Here is a 16,755-nt window from a genome sequence, read left to right as displayed (position 1 = left end):
AATCTCATGACCCACTTATGTTGGTATGAGTCAAACACCACCAGCTTCAGACACCACGTTATTTCCCCTCCACTCCCAGTACATAATTTCTCCCAAAGTTACAAAACGTTAACAGCTTATACCATCACCGGCAGCTGAGAATGATGGTTAACCCGTTACCAGATGCGGAGGACTTTCTCACCAACCATAAGGCTTATGGAACAGAATTAAGATGTACAGTTGTTGGCTGACACGTTTTTCCATTAAAATATTTTATTTCCAAAGAATCATATGGAATATTTAAGGATCAGCATAGCAAATTTTCTAGTTATTTGTTGCTTTTGGTGGGGTAGAGGTTGGAGGAAGAAGCAAAGACTGATGTAGGTCATATCTGAGACAAACTTGTAGTAGTAAAATTCCTAGTTGGAAAAATATTTTGAACCTAGAAAATTAAGCTGCATGTCAAAAGATTTATTTTAGTTATAAATATTGGACTGATGACTAGCCCTTCATGTATTTCGTCTCTAATTGGGACATAGAGTGTGGATAAGTAACATACTTAGAACTTCCAGGGTTTTTTTTTAATTTTTTTTAATGTTTATTTATTTTTGAGACAGAGACAGAGCATGAACGGGGGAGGGTCAGAGAGAGAGGGAGACACAGAATCTGAAGCAGGCTCCAGGCTCTGAGCTGTCAGCACAGAGTCCGACGCGGGGCTCGAACTCACGGACCGTGAGATCATGACCTGGGCCGAAGTCGGACGCTTAACCAACTGAACCACCCAGGCGCTCCAGAACTTCCAGTTCTTGAAAAGTAAAAAAAGAATTAAATACAAACACCCATCACTCTCATACATGCCTGTTCTCCCCAGAATAACTTGTGGGAAAGCACTGGCTCACAAGTTGCTTTATTATTTAGAATTTATTCACTTTTTAAGTCAAGAGGAAGTGAATACATGTCCTTTGCCTCTGCCTCTGTGACATTTATGTTATTCTGTTATGACACGGGGAGCAATTATGTTTGATTTAACGCAATACATTTGATTGGGGTGACATTGTTAGGAGCTCTGTGTTTACTGGGTCATCTGCAAGTTTTTCAATACCACTGAGTGCCAGGTGAGAGCTAGCGAATTGGATTACTCATATTTGGAAAATCAAAGGAAAATTCAGTGTTTTGTTTTCCTTAAGAGAACTGTTTATTTAATCTAAATGTTATATAATGACTTTTATAATTGCTTGCAAGATTTTTCTCTCCTTGGAACCTGAAATTTTACAACTATGTTAATTAATAACGTTCTGCACTTCCACAGCACCTTTTTGTCTGAAAATCTCAGTGTTCACTTGTCTTTATCCTGTCTTCGGGGAGAAGTGAATCTGTGTTTTTTTTTGCTTTTTGCTTTTTAAGTATAAAAAGTGCATTGATTCAGAATGCCCACTTTTTGTCCAGCATCGCATTTGTGTGGCATATTGTGCCAAGAAAAGGAGGGTCTCACCTGCTGTTGTTCTCGAGACTGAACGGGCCCTGGCGACTTTCCTGCCCGCACTTGGTGATGGCGTTAGAGAGCATGCAAGAGCATTTCACAGACTTCTTGGGGATAAAGATCACACTTTCACTTTTTAATGTTTATTTAATATTTGTTATATTTTAGGTGAAGCCAAGTAACTGTGAACTCCACATCCACACATTCTGCAAAATAATGAAGTCATAAACTCATAGGCTAAGGCAAACGGCAACCACAAGAAGCTTTTGAGACCCACAGATGAAGTCTAGAGTCCTTGTGCTAGCAAGTTCCTGCAGCACCCACCCACCCAGGGTCTGAAAAGAGCACACGTTCATTATCTCACAGTGTCTGGAGGCCCAAAGTCTGGGAACAGCTTACCCACGTTCTCGGCTTAGGGTCTCCAAAAGCTGTGATCACAGTGTTGGCTAAGTGGCGTCAACGTCTGGAGGCCAACTGGGGAAGAGTTCACTTCCAGGCTTACTCAGGGTGGCCACAGTCCTTTCGGTTGTAGGACTGAGGACCCTGGCTTGTTGCCGCTGTTGGATGCCAACCGCTCTCAGATCCTGGACACCACCCTGAGCCCCGTGCCAGGTGGGTACCATGCCAGCATGGCCACTTCTTCACAGGAAGCTAGGGAGACCATCTCTAGAGTGACTCTGCTAACAAGACACAGTCTTATGAACATAATATAAACACAGAAGTGCATCCCGTCACCTTTGCCGTTCTCGACTAGACAGAAGCAAATGCCAGGCTTTGCCCACAGGCAAGGGAGATAGCTGTACAAGGCCGTGAGCGGCAGGAGGTGGGGATCATGCCCCACCCTACCCATAACCGGTCCTATCAATGCAGGTTAGGGAGAGCAGCATATAATGGAAAAACCAGTGACTAAAGCTAGAAGGGCCTTATCTCTTTCTCGTGTCAACAAAGAAAGTAAATTCGGAGGAAGCTGTGTCATGACGGGTCTGGCAGCTCCACCTGTGCTTCTGGGCCTCTGCAAGTTTTAGTGCATCTTCCAGGCCCAGCTTCCAGTCTTAAGGCCACTTCCTGGCCCAACATGGCTGTTAATGGTTACAGCTGTCAGTAGCATAAAGAAGGAAAAGCAGACAGAGAAAAAGTTGGAGCGGCCGGAGCAGCCTCCATAGCTGTCCTGCAAGTCCCGCAGAGCAAGGCATCGGTTTGGACATATCTGACATGTTGCTGAGGGCCATGTGAGCGAGTTACAGCTGAGGGAGAGGCTGGGAAAGGCAGTTCCTAACTGGAGCTGTTGTTGCCAAATAATGCAGGGGATCTTTTACGAAGGAAGGAAGGGTGGTAACTTGCTGCTTCTGCCCAGCCGGGCCCGGGAGTTCCTTGAGGTTTGCTGACACTAAATGCTGAAGTGCCCTGTCCGATACTGACCTCCTAAGGAAACCATGCTCCGAGGTCGGCCTCCAGCCACCCCAAACAGAGAAACCATGTTGATTCCTGCCCGTGCTGGCAGAGGCATCTTTGCCATGGAAGGTCCCATATGTGGACTTCCCCATCCTTGCCAGAGTTCCTGCCTTGGTAACGTGCAGTGAATCAATCAACAGTACTCGGGGCTTGTTTTGACTGATTCCACCCTTCATCTCCACCCTCGGTTCCCAAAACTCTTGGGTCGGAGTCCTGGCTCAGTGCCCATCTCCCTTCTACTCAGTGATTTATTGCCTGTTCTGTGTGCTGGCTCCATTTCAGGACACAGATCACTCCCTTTTGCATCTTTCTGTTTTTCTTTTTAATGTTTATTTATTTTTGAGAGAGAGAGAGAGAGAGACAGAGCACAAGCAGGAGAGGGGCAGAGAGAGACACACAGAATCCAAAGCAGGCTCCAGGCTTTGAGCTGTCAGCACAGAGGCCCCGCCCAATGCGGGGCCTGAACCCATGAACCATGAGATCCTGACCTGAGTGGAAGTCGGACTCTTAACTGACTGAGCCACCCAGGCGCCCCTCCCTTTTGCACCTTTGATGCCAGGTCCTTGTCTGGGCAGATCCCGTTCTCTGTCCCTATGCTCCTGTTACCATCTACAGCTGGGAGTGACCCCAGTGTCCTCCATGTCTCACGATCTGGATCTAGGTCCCATCATGTGCTCCACAGCGTCAGCCTGGCACTCTTACAGCAATTACCTGGGCCGTGGGGAGGTCAAACAACTGGGAATACTAGCACAGGCACATAATACGTGCTCAGTGAAGATCTGAGCTGGCTTTAATGGGTACTGCATTTTAGGATAACAATCTTGGATCTTACTGATGTCAGCCTCCCTCACATACTCAGGTTATGTTCTTTTCTCCACAGAGAATATTCCAGCACAAGTCTAAGACCAGTTAGGTCTCAGGCAACAGTCTTGGGACCTTACTTTGTCAATGCCAAAAATAATTTGGGTGAGACTCTCAATCAGTGGTGAAATATTTGGGGGGATATATAGGGCTTTGAGCCCGCAGGGACATGGCTGCCGGGGGGTGAAGGGAAGAGAAATGAGAATTCTGCTGAGCTTCCTGGGGTCCTGCTCCCCTGTTTTTATCTGTGGCTGTTGCCTGAAATCCTTCCTCCTTACATTCCCAGCACTGTTGTTGGAGATTCTACAGATGATTTGCTTCCCTGAAATTACACTTCTCTGTTAGATGATTGCCTTAGCCTATTCCACCCTCCAAGTCATCTCTCTGCCCTAATGTCTGACTTGTGTTGACCCACAGGTTCTGAGTCTGAAGTTACAGGCATATTGGCCAGTATTCTTACCCTCTTCTCAAAGCAGTTGGGACACCACACTGTCACTTTTCATTGACACTACTAAGATTTATGAAACCTCTCTTTGTGCAAGACACTATTCTTGGTATTTGGGATAGAGGGATGAACAAAAGAATGTCCTTAATCGCTTGTCATTTGTAATCTATAAAAAATCACAATGAGCAAGTAAATCAATGGCAAACATAAAAACATGAAGTAATGATAAATGCATTGTAGGGAACTAAAATAAGCTATGGTATTAATGAGTAACTGAAGTTTACATGATTAAGAAGGGTCTCTGAAGAATTAAACTATGTGCTGAGATTTATTCCCCACAGACAAGATGTGGAAACAACCTAAGTATTGTGTCCATTGACACCTGCCAATTGTGACAATATTCATGGAACTGGAGGGCATTGTGCTGAGTGAAAGAAGCCAGAAAGAGGGAGACAGATACTCTATGGTATCACTTACATGTGGAACCTAAAAAAATCGAAAAGTCAAAGACGTAGAAACACAGAAGTAGAATGACTGACGGTTGCTGGGGTTGGGGGAGGGGTGGAAATAGGGAGAGGTTGGTCGAAGGGTACACCCTCTCAGTTAAAGGATCAGTAATTCTGAGGAGCTAATGTGTAGCACGATGACCATAGTTGATAATACTTTATTGTACACCTGAAATTTTGCTGAGAGTAAATTTCTAAAAAATGCTTGAGGGATACATGTGCGAGGGGATGGGTGTGTTAATTAGCTACATTGTGGGATGTATACCAAATTACCATGTTGTATACTTTAAATATATTACATTTTTTATTTATATTTATTACATGTTGTAAAGTAAAAATATATTTGTTAATTACACCTCAACAACAAAAAAATAAGAATGAGTAAAATAAAAATTAAAAAATGTATGTACTAAGGTCTTAAAAAATACCTGTCACTAGAGGATTGATAACATAATGTTTAGTGCATCCGTATAATATGCTGCCACTAAAACTAATGATGATGTACATTTGGGCAAAGTGGAAGCTGTACATGCATCTGATGTGCATATGAGTTTGCACAGCAGGACATTTATAACTACCTCTGGGTGGTAAGATGAAGGGCCATCTTCAAAAATATGCTCTTTATGTTTTTTTCTGCATTATTTTTTGCAATGTGTGAGATTTTATCTTACGGTGAGAAAAGAAGAACAATAGAAGTACTTAATAAAATAGAGAAAAAGGGATCCGGATAGGCTACCTCTAAGCATCCTTTCTGCAGATGGAGGTTGATGACCTTGATCCTCACAGAGAAGAGCCGTTCTTCTTACTAACTCTGTCTCTGACACCTGGACCGAGTACGACCTGAGACTGGGTTTATTAGAGGTCTGTCTGAGCAAGGAGGGAGCCACGCGCAGCTGCTTACAGTCACAGGGAACTAGGACTTCAGACAAGCTAATGAGAGGAGACAGAAACAGGCCACTGGAGATGTCTGCTGGTCACTGAGCCATAAATCCTTTCCCCACTTACTCCCCTCCTGCCAGCTGTGCACTGTGACCTGGTGTCTAGGAGATCATCCACGTTCAGTGGGTCGTGGGGCAGCAACAGAGAACCAGCGCAGAAGCACTTCTGTCTTCCCAAAGGGGAGGATTATGCGGGTCTGAGAACAACACGGATGGTTACATTGTGCTGATCTCTTCTTTATGGTCAGACACTTACTTTGCTCAGTTGACTAAACAGTTAATTATCATGAAGACATAATACTCCAGACTGACTCTGAAAGTGGGAATCAGACCAATCATTATATGGGCACGTTTATCCTATTTTTCCATTTTATTATACTCCTGGATAATATTCCATCCAGAACAGTCAGTATGCACTGAAGTACAATACATATTGTACTAAAATGACAATTTATAGCTCTTCAATAGATGCAGAGATTCATTTCTATGTACGTTACAATCTACTTACTCCTTGAAATTGGATCCAGAGCACCTGGAATAAGAATGTCCCTTAGAAATCATCTTGTCTGATTCTGTTTCCAATAGCAGCAGAGAAGCTTATCTCAGGAATTTGAGAGTGACAAAGAGCAGGATAGAAACTGCAAATGATATCACCCTTAAAGGAGGAAAACCTCACTGGACCGGATACACTCTAATATGGATTTTATCTGAGATAACTCTCTAGTCTGAAAGGCACAGAGCAGCTGGAAATAAGCTGAAGGCTCTTGCGTTATTGACTTGAGATATCCCGAAGACAGAGTTGGGAGCCGCTAGAGAAGCTGGAAGTTGAGTTGAGAAATTCTGGCAAGAAGGAAGTCACAGATCTGTGTATAAAGTCCCCTCAAATCCTTGGCTAACTCCTGATACGCATGTGCCTGGGGAAAACCCGACAGAAAGCAACAGATGAACGGTTGAAAGAAATTTCAGTTGCTGCTCTTCATAAAAGAGACAGAGTTTAGAATTCGAGTCTGGCCATGTTGGCGGACTTGGTAAATTCACCCTATTCACAGAAACCGCACAAGGTTCAAGCCGTGGGAGCAAAGACTGTGTCCCAGATCTAAAGGGTTCTAGGTCTAAGCATAAACCATGAGACCTACTCCGGAAAGTATAAAACCAAATCTCTCTGAGTTCAGTGTGATCAGCCAATAACTGCCTGCCAGAACAAAAATCAACACCGTCCCAAGGATGGTAACAGAATGCAGAGTCTCTGCAATACGTCGTGCACAGGGTCTAGTACTTATTAAATATCAGTAGGTATGCAAAGGAGCAGGAAGATGTGACTCACAGTCATGAGAAAAATGAGTCAGAAGAACCAACCCTAAGATGACATAGATGTTGGAACTAGCAGACAAGAATTTTCAGCAGCTCTTGTAACTATGCTCAGTCTAGACGTTATCGACTTACCGTTTCTCAGCCTTGACTTTGCTTTTCTGTGACCTGCTTTGTGATATTGGAGCAAGAGTCTGTAAACATTTCTCTTTTGCCAGCTGTCCCAGTATTGAGCTTTGTTAACACAAGGTCCTGAATGGGGAGGCTGCAGGAGGAAGGAGTTTCTCTTCCTGGTTCTGTTGTGCTTTTAATTAAAAAGGAATTCGGGCTCTTGCAGTATGAGGCTGCCAGAAGACAGTGTGACGCCCGGAAGGTGGCCTCCCCCGGGAAGATACCCACCGATATCCACTCAGATATCTGAGTTAGAATCCTGCATCTGGCTTTCTGCTGTCAGTGTAGAGCCCGATTCAGATCCTCTGTCTCCTCCCTGCTCTCTACGCCTCCCCCACTTGCGCTCTTGTTCTCGTTCTCAAAAATAAATAAATATTTAAAAAGTTAATTATCTAGAAAAGCCCAAATAAGGGAGAAATTAAGCGGCACACTGTTAAATACCCTGTGGATGGGGTGTCTGGGTGGCTTAGTTGGTTTAGCGTACAACTCTTGATTTCAGCTCGGGTCATGATCTCATCGTTCATGGATTCAACCCACATGGAGCTCTGCACTAACAGTGTGGAGACTGCTTGGGATTCTCTCTCTCCCTTTCTCTCTACCTCTCCTCTGTTCTCACTCTCCCTCTCTCTCTCTCTCTCAAAAAATAAACTAAAAAATTAAAATTAAAAGAAATAAATACCCTGTGCATAAAAGGAAAAAAATAGAATTTAAAAGTATTTACAATATTTTTTTTTCAACGTTTATTTATTTTTGGGACAGAGAGACAGAGCATGAACGGGGGAGGGGCAGAGAGAGAGGGAGACACAGAATCGGAAACAGGCTCCAGGCTCTGAGCCATCAGCCCAGAGCCCGACGCGGGGCTCGAACTCACGGACCACGAGATCGTGACCTGGCTGAAGTCGGACACTTAACCGACTGCGCCACCCAGGCGCCCCTACAATATTTTTTAAAAAATAGGCTTCATGCCCAGTGTGGAACACAGTGCAGGGCTTGCACTCACGACCCTGAGATCAAGACCTGTGCTGACATCAAGAGTTGGATGCTTAACTGACTGGCCACCCAGAAGCCCCCAAAGTACTCACAATTTAAAGATAATGAAAACAATATATAAAACTTGTTGGAAGCAGCTAAAATAGTGCTGAGTAAAGTTTGTGACATTAAATCCTTATATTGTGTATCATCAATTTTAAACCTGCTTTTTTAACCTTCCAACTTAAAAAGCTTCAAAAGGTGTGCACGTGAAAGCCAAATCAATAGAAAACAGACACAAAATTAACAAAACCAAAAGTCCATTTTTTTTTTATTTTTTATTTTTTTTTTTTTCAACGTTTATTTATTTTTGGGACAGAGAGAGACAGAGCATGAATGGGGGAGGGGCAGAGAGAGAGGGAGACACAGAATCGGAAACAGGCTCCAGGCTCTGAGCCATCAGCCCAGAGCCTGACGCGGGGCTCGAACTCATGGACCGCGAGATCGTGACCTGGCTGAAGTCGGACGCCCAACCGACTGCGCCACCCAGGCGCCCCCAAAAGTCCATTTTTAAAGAGATTAATAAAATATATTTTTAAAAATCTGTTTAGGTAAATCCAGAAATAAAACAAAACACATATCTTCTTTTTAATTGCTGGTATTAGCAATTTAACTACCACTCTTACATACCTAACAAGGTAAAAAAGAGACTAGCATAAAAACTATAAATTCGACAATAAGTTGGACAACTTACTGAATTAGAAAATTTTCTGGAAAAAACTTTTCAAAATAGACACAAGATGGAATTGAAATATGAATAACCTTTTATCTGTGTGACACTGAATGTTTTTTAAACAAAATTCCAACAAGGAGAAAAACTATAGACCTAGATATTTCAATTGTGACAAACATGTAAGGAAGAAAGAATATTAATTTTATACAAACTATTTCAAACAATAGGAAGGAGTCACACTGCTCAGCTGGTTTTATGAGACCAGTACAACCCTGATAAGAAAAACAAAACTTTCCAGACACGTGACAACAAGAGAAAATTATAGAACAGTATCTATCATGAGCAGTGAATATAATGTGAAAATCCTTCACAAGGTATTAGGAAACCAGCCCATTAATATATTAAAAAAAAAAAAAAAAAGGCTAAGTCTCGTTATTCTCTAGGAATGCAAAGTTGGCTTAACAATAAAAAATCAATGTTATTAACCACATTAAACAATAAAGAAGTATTCAATCTTGTCAATAGATGCAAAACAAGCATTTGACAAAATTCAGCACTGTCTTCTCCTGGCATTTATGACTGCCAGCAGCTCCTCGCATCTGCTGGGTATTTGCTCCTCATTTCCTCAGAGACCCCTCCTCTCTTGTCTCTCCCTGTGGCTCTCGGGTCTCCATCATCCACCAACCTCTCCTCTGAATTCCACACTTCGGTAGGCACTGCCTGTAAGTCTACTCTTTGGTCATCTCACACCTAGTGTGTTCAGAGCTGGACTCCTAAACCACAAATAAATATTCCTACCCCCCCCAATCTATTTCTCCCCTAGGCTCTTCCTTCACAATAGATGTCATTATAATCTACCCAAGTGTTGGCACAACGGCTCTGATATCCTGCTTGATTCCTCCTTCTTACTACTCTCCCAGTCCACTCTGTCAGAAAGAACTAGACTTTCTATATCCACAGCACCTCTCCGCTTACGAGTCTTTGCTCACCCTCGCTGACACCACCTTGTGGAAGTACCACATTAGCCTCCCTTCCTACTGCTCTTCCTGACTCCCCACTGGCTCTCCATGTCTACTTTTCATATAGCATCTGGCATGATCCTATTATTCCTCAGTTTAAAGCCTCTAGTGTCTTCCTTTGCATGACAAATATAATCTGAACTTCTAGGGGGTCTTTAACGTCTGCTTAAAGTGACCCTCGTCATCTTTTCAACATCATTGCATTCGTATGCACAGTCATTCTCCATACTTTATCCACACTGGCCCCTTCGTTCCTCAAATATGCCAATTCTTCATGACCTAAGGAATCTAGGAATAGATGCTAAAATAAAGTTTGGCCAAACTCAATCTGTCCTCTAGTAGAGATGGGGGGTGACTATTATAAATACTTTGTGAAAGGTTTCGAATCCATGTGACATACCAGTGTGATGTGTGTGTGTGTGTGTGTGTGTGTGTGTGATACTCCTACATTTATTTTCCTATGTTAACATGCAATAGATTATTAATGCAAATGAGACCTTGTTTGAAGAGAGAGCAAGGAAGTGAGGGAACAATTCTACTTTGAGTCATGGGGGAAGGGGAAGCCCAGAGGGATACAGAAAATGTGAAGGGTGAATCCTTAGATGGAGGAAGGAAGGAAAGAGAAAGGAATGGGAAGGCAGGAGGCTGGGTTAAGGGGGTCTAGCCTGGATAGAGTTTGGATCTGAGCACAGATGAAAGTCTTAACTATCTTGAGAACATAGTATCTGGAATAGAGAATTTGTGATCTGCTGTCAACAGGTGGAAGAAGAGAGCAGACTTGGTCCTCAGACCTGACCCTAAGGTAATAGACAATCCAACAGAGCTGGCCGCTCCTTGGGAACAGACGCAGTGAGGTGATGAGGGGCAGTCCAGCCAGGCCAGAATAGCATGGTTTCCATGGTAACACACAAGCAGCTGATCTAGGCTGGTTCCATGGGATGACCTGTGGACTCTCTGGATAGGCTGGTGACCAGTGAGTCGAAGAGCTCAATGCATGTAAATTCTGGCCACCTAGAGGGGATATCAGATTGAATAGCAGAATTTGGCACATCCCAGCTAAGAGGGTAGGACCAAGGTCCAAATCCAGTGAGACTAATAAATAGCAGGGCAGGTCACGTGTGGGGGAACGTGTGGAATGAGGCAGTTAGTGGCACACGGACTAGGGCTAAGGGTAGCAAGATTTTTTTAATGTGCAAATTGAAAAGCAGCTACGTCAACAGAGGAGCAATATCAGAAACATCAGTAGCATGAGGGCCTTGATGCTGTATCACTTGCACCCGTGCTCCTTATCATTTTGGGCCGAAAACCAGTTTGTCTTCAAACAGCTCTTAAGGTGACATTCACAGTTCCTGATGATTGAGACTCATATCTACAAAAGGGAAGGACTGCCAGGCAACACAACTAAAACCTGACTGATGGTCTAGTGCCCCAACACACAAACATCAGTGATGTTAAGATAGCAAGACATAGGGGCGCTTGGTGGTTCAGTCAGTTAAGTGTCTGACTTCAGCTCAGGTCATGATGTCATGGTTCATGGGTTTGAGCCCCGTGTCCTGCTCTGTGCTGACAGCGTGGAGCCTGGAGCCTGCTTCACATTCTGTGTCTCCTTCTCTCTTTGCCACTCCCATGCTCATGCTCTGTCTCTCATTCAAAAAAAAAAAAAAAAAACATTAACAATTTTTAAAGAAAAGGTAGCAAGATATAAATATCAAGATAGCGAGATACAGACATCATCACGAGAAATAGAAACCACCACACCTGAGCGTCATCCCATGAGTGAGGTTGGCCAACTGCAGTTGCAGGTAGTGAGTGGTAATGTGAATATTTACATTGTTCATGGTCTTTTGAAGTCATTAGATCTTTAACAAATAATTTTTTAAGTGTTTATCTATTTGGGAGGTGGGAGGGGCAGAGAGAGAGAGAATCCCCTCTGCACTGTCTGTACACGGAGCCCTGCATGGAGCTTGATCTCATCAACTGTGAGATCATGACCTGAGCCAAAATTAAGAGTCCCACACTTAACTGAGCCACCCAGGAGTCATGACAAATTACTGTTTTAAAGATCTAATGACTTCAGGGGCCCCTGGCTGGCTCAGTTGGTTAAGCATCTGACTCGGCTCAGGTGATGTTCTCACAGTTTGTGAGTTTGAGCCCCATATTGGGATCTTCGCTGACAGTGCAGAGCCTGCTTGGAATTGTCTCTGCCCCTCCCCTGCTCATGCTCTCTCTCTCTCTCTCTCTCTCTCTCCCTCAAATAATAAATAAATAAATAAATAAATAAATAAATAAATAAATAAATAGAGTAATTTGTCAATTGATGATTTGTATCACCTTCCCCTGCTCTCAGTTCTTCGATGCAGAAAGGATTAACTGCAGGCATTCTATAAAGTGGCCACATGCAGGGTTGAGTGGACTTAGGGACCACCAGCAGACCATTAGACTTCTACTCTAAGAAGTGAACCCTTAAGAAGTGAAGTGTTCTGGAAGGCTTTAGAGAGGAAGTCAGCCCTTTAGGGTGACCATGTTTACTCATTGCCTTAGTTACCTGTAAATGTGCAACAAAATATCCCCAAACTCACATGGCCTAAAGCAGTAAATGTTGATTACCTAGTCAGGAATCCTGTGTGACCTGGCAGGGTGTCTCTGTCCTGGGTTCTCTCGTGCAGTTATAGCTAAACTGTTGCCCAGGATAATAGTCATTTCAAGACTTGACTGGAGCTGAAGCGTTCACCTCCAAATCACTTCTGTGCCCATTGGCAGGCCACATCCTCACTGGACGTTGTCCAGTACCTCGCCACATGGACCTCTCCTTGTGCTGCCTGAGTGTCCCTATAAATGGCAGCTGGCTTCCCTCAGGGCAAGCAATCCAAGAAAGAACAAGAGACTGTTCACAAAAGAGTTTCTGAGGTGAACGTCACAGGCTTTTTACAACTGAATCTGGAACTGATACACCATCACTTCTGTTATATTCTATTACTTAGATGCAAGTCACTAAGTCCCACCCAAACTCCAGGGGAGGGGGTCACACATGGTGTGAATACCAGGAGAGAGGGGTCTTGGAGGCCATTCCAGAAGCTGCCCACCAGAGTTATCATTTAACTCAGTAACAGGCCTTACTCTCTGAGTGGCAGGTGGCCCTGAGTACTGGATGGAGAGGGGAACAATGAGGACACTGTGTTGTAAGATGTTGGCCTGCCTCTGACATGAATCCGAGAAGTACACCACAAAGAGTCATTACAGTTCCAATGTTACGATAAATCTAGAAAAGCATTGAAATCATCGGTGTAATCAAATTAGAGCAAAAACATGTACAATCTAAATAATTATACCAAAATATATCTTCACACATTCTGGAATATAACAGAAATTATTTTTAAAAATTGCCATGAATATATATTTATAAATAGCAACTATAAAAACACTTTTCAGAACATAAACAGCTTAGTGTAGGATATTTTGAATACACACATAGCTCACTTACCTTATCCTAATATTAAATATTAATAAAGAAAATGGTAATTATAATTTTTTTCTTAAAGAGATCAACTTTCTAAGATAGTATCAGCTTAACAACTTTCTAAGCTAGTATCACAGCTTAACAGATACTATCTCAGTGTCGCCACCTCAGGCCCCAAATAAAACCACTAAAATAAATACTCATGGCTGTTAATTTTATAATCACTATCTGGGAATACTTTTAGCACAGGGTTAGATTGCGTGAACACTGAGACATCCTGGTAGCTCACTAAGCTCGTAACATTTCGAGCAAATAAGGGGACGTAGGGAAGCAGCAACAATTAGGAATCGAGCCCGAAAGGGTCATCACAAACTAGGCTTCTTTCTAGGTTAGTCATGGACACCGAAACCTGGGGATGTGAACGAGGCAAGTGTGTCATTAGAAGTGTGTGTACAGGGTGCTGGTCGTGTTGGTGTCAGTTATCATGCTGGGCCAGTCAGTGGAGTACACAAGGTTGAGTCCTGGTTTCCTACAGCTTCAGGAATGAATCTTTTTCAGAATTATTTGCTGGCCCCTTCTCTTTGGCTTTAACATTTATTTTTTTTTTTTTTAATTTAAATTTGAATACAGTTGACACACAATTTAACATTGGTTTCACTGTGGTATTTTAATGGGGATTGCGTTGAGTCTGTATATGGCTTGGGTAGTATGGACATTTTAATACTATTGATTCTTCCAATCCATGAGCATGGAATAGCTCTCCATTTGTTTGTATTGTCTTTAGTTTCTTTCATCAGTGTTTTATAGTTTTCAGAGTACAGGTCTTTCATCTCCTTGGTTAAGTTTCTTCCTAGGTATTTTATTCTAATTTGTGCAATGGTAAATGGAGTTGTTTCCTTAATTTTCTGCTACTTTGTTATAGGTGTATAGGAACTCTGCCAATTTCTGGGTATTAATTTTGTATGCTACAATTTTACTGAATTCATGTATTACTTCTAATAGGTTTTTGGTGGAGTCTTTACAGTTTTCTATATATACTATCATGTTACTTGCATATAGTGACAGTTTAACTTCTTCCTTATCAGTATGGATGCCTCTTATTTCTTTTTCTTGTCTGATTGTGTTGGCTAGGACTTACAGTACTATGTAATATAAAAATGGTGAGAGTTGACAATCTTGTGTTGTTCCTGATCTCAGAAGAAAAACTCAGTTTTTCAGCGTTGAGTGTGATGTTAGCTATAGGTTTTTTCTATATGATCTTTAGTATGTTGAGGTATATTCCCTCTAACTCCACTTGGTTGAGAGTTTTTATCATAAGTGATTGTTGAATTTTGTCAAATTCTTTTTCTGCATCAATTGAGATGATCATACAATTTTCGTCCTTTGTCTTGTTGGTATGGTGTATCATGTGGATTGATTTGTGAATATTGAACCATCCTCACATCCCTGGAATAAGCCCACCTAATCATGGTAAATGATCCTTTTAATGTATTGCTGCATGCAGTTTGCTAAAATTTTGTTGAGGATTTTTGTATCTATGTTTATCAGGGATATTGAACTGTAGTTTTCCTTTTTGTGGTGTCTGTCTGATTTCAATATAAGGGTAATGCTGACCTTGGAGAACATATTTGGAAGCTTTCCTTCCATTTCTATTTTTTGGAATAGTTTGAGGAGAATAGATATTAACTCTTACCTAAATGTCTGATAGAATTGACCTGTGAAGCCATCTGTTCCTTGACTTTTTGTTTGTTGAGAAGTTTTTGATACCTGATTCAGTTCTGTTACTAGTAATTGTGTTTAGATTTTCTGTTTCTTCCTGAGTCAGTTTTGGAAGACTGTATGTTTCTAGAAATTTATCCATTTTTTTCTAGGGTGTCCAGTTTGTTGGCATATAATTTTTCATAGTATTCTCATAATCCTTTGTATTTCATGGTATTGGTTGCTACTTCTCTTTCATTCCTGATTTATTTATTTGGGTCTTTTCTCTTTTTTCTGGATGGCTTTTGCTAAGGTCCTATCAACTTTGTTTATCTTTTCGAAGAACCAGTTCTTGGTTTCATTGATTATTTTCCAGTTTTTAAAGTCTCTTTGTTATTTATTTCCTCTCTCATCTTTATTATTTTCTTCTTTCTATTCATCTTGGGCTTTGTTCTTCTTTTTCTAGTTCCTTTAAGTGTAAGCATGTGTTGTTTATTTAAGCTGTTTCTTTTTTTAAAAATTTTTTTTCAAGTTTATTTATTTTTGAGAGAAAGAGACACAGTGTGAGTGGGAAAGGGGTAGAGGGAGAGAGGGAGACACAAAATCCAAAGCAGGCTCCAGGCTCTGAGCTGTCAGCACAGAGCCCGATGTGGGGCTCGAACTCACAAGCCGTGAGATCATGACCTGAGCTGATGTCGGACACTTAACCAACTCAGTCACCCAGGTGCCCCTTTAAGCTGTGTCTTTTTTTTTGAGGTAGGCCTGTATTACCAAATATTTCCCTTTTAGAACTGTTTTCACTGTGTCCCAGAGATTTTGAACCATTGTGTTTTCATTTTAATTTGTCTCCATGGAGTTTTTGCTTTCTTCATTGACCCATTGGTTGTTTAGTATCATGTTGTTTAATCTCCATGTATGGGGGCGCCTGGGTGGCGCAGTCGGTTAAGCGTCCGACTTCAGCCAGGTCACGATCTCGCAGTCCGGGAGTTCGAGCCCCGCGTCAGGCTCTGGGCTGATGGCTCGGAGCCTGGAGCCTGTTTCCGATTCTGTGTCTCCCTCTCTCTCTGCCCCTCCCCCGTTCATTCTCTGTCCCAAAAATAAATAAAAACGTTGGAAAAAAAAAAGTTATTTAATCTCCATGTATGTATTTTTTTCTAGTTTTTTTTTCTTGTAATTTATTTCTAGTTTTATACTGTTGTGGTCGGAAAAGATGCATCATATGATTTCAGTCCTCTTGAATGTAATGAGACTTGTTTTGTTGTCCAATGTGATGTATTCTGGACAATGTTCCATGTGCTGTGGAAAAGAATGTGTATGCTGCTGCTTTAGGATGAAGTGTACCATACATATCTGTTATGTCCATTCGGTCTAATGTGTTGTTCAAAGATACTGTTTCCTTACTGAATTTCTGCTCTTTGACTTTAACATTTACTATTGTAATGCTTCAGTCATGAAACTGAGTCATGAGCCTTCTTTCCTTCTTTGATTATATCTTTTCCTGATTCAATCTTATTAAATTCCATTACTTTAAAAAAAAAATAAAATAAATTCCATTACTTTAAATATTATGATATTCTAATGATTTCCAAATTAAATACCTACATAAGACAGTTCTATTAAATTCTAGACTTGTGTGTCTGAGAGCCTATACCACATCCCTATTTCTGTATCTAGTAGGCATCTCAAATTTAATTGATCAACATAAAACTCTTTTTTAAAAAATTCAGATCTACTGAGGT

General features: G+C 41.8%; 1 long non-coding RNA gene across 2 annotated transcripts; it reads right to left on the bottom strand.

Moving 5' to 3' along the window:
* Positions 1–745: 745 nt before the first annotated feature.
* On the bottom strand, positions 746–7,290 carry LOC115525006. 2 transcript variants are annotated; one of them, XR_003972276.1, is made up of 4 exons: positions 7,105–7,290; positions 1,859–2,139; positions 1,472–1,665; positions 746–784 (listed from the first exon to the last, which is right to left on the bottom strand). It is a non-coding gene; the product is annotated as an uncharacterized LOC115525006 (long non-coding RNA). The 2 variants fall into 2 exon arrangements; XR_003972277.1 differs by having other exon boundaries at positions 1,859–2,136.
* Between the last annotated feature and the right edge of the window lie 9,465 nt (positions 7,291–16,755).

The sequence above is a fragment of the Lynx canadensis genome, chromosome D1 (assembly GCF_007474595.2).
Source record: "Lynx canadensis isolate LIC74 chromosome D1, mLynCan4.pri.v2, whole genome shotgun sequence".
Classification (NCBI taxonomy): Eukaryota; Metazoa; Chordata; class Mammalia; order Carnivora; family Felidae; genus Lynx; species Lynx canadensis.
This window is presented reverse-complemented; position numbering and strand designations above follow the sequence as displayed.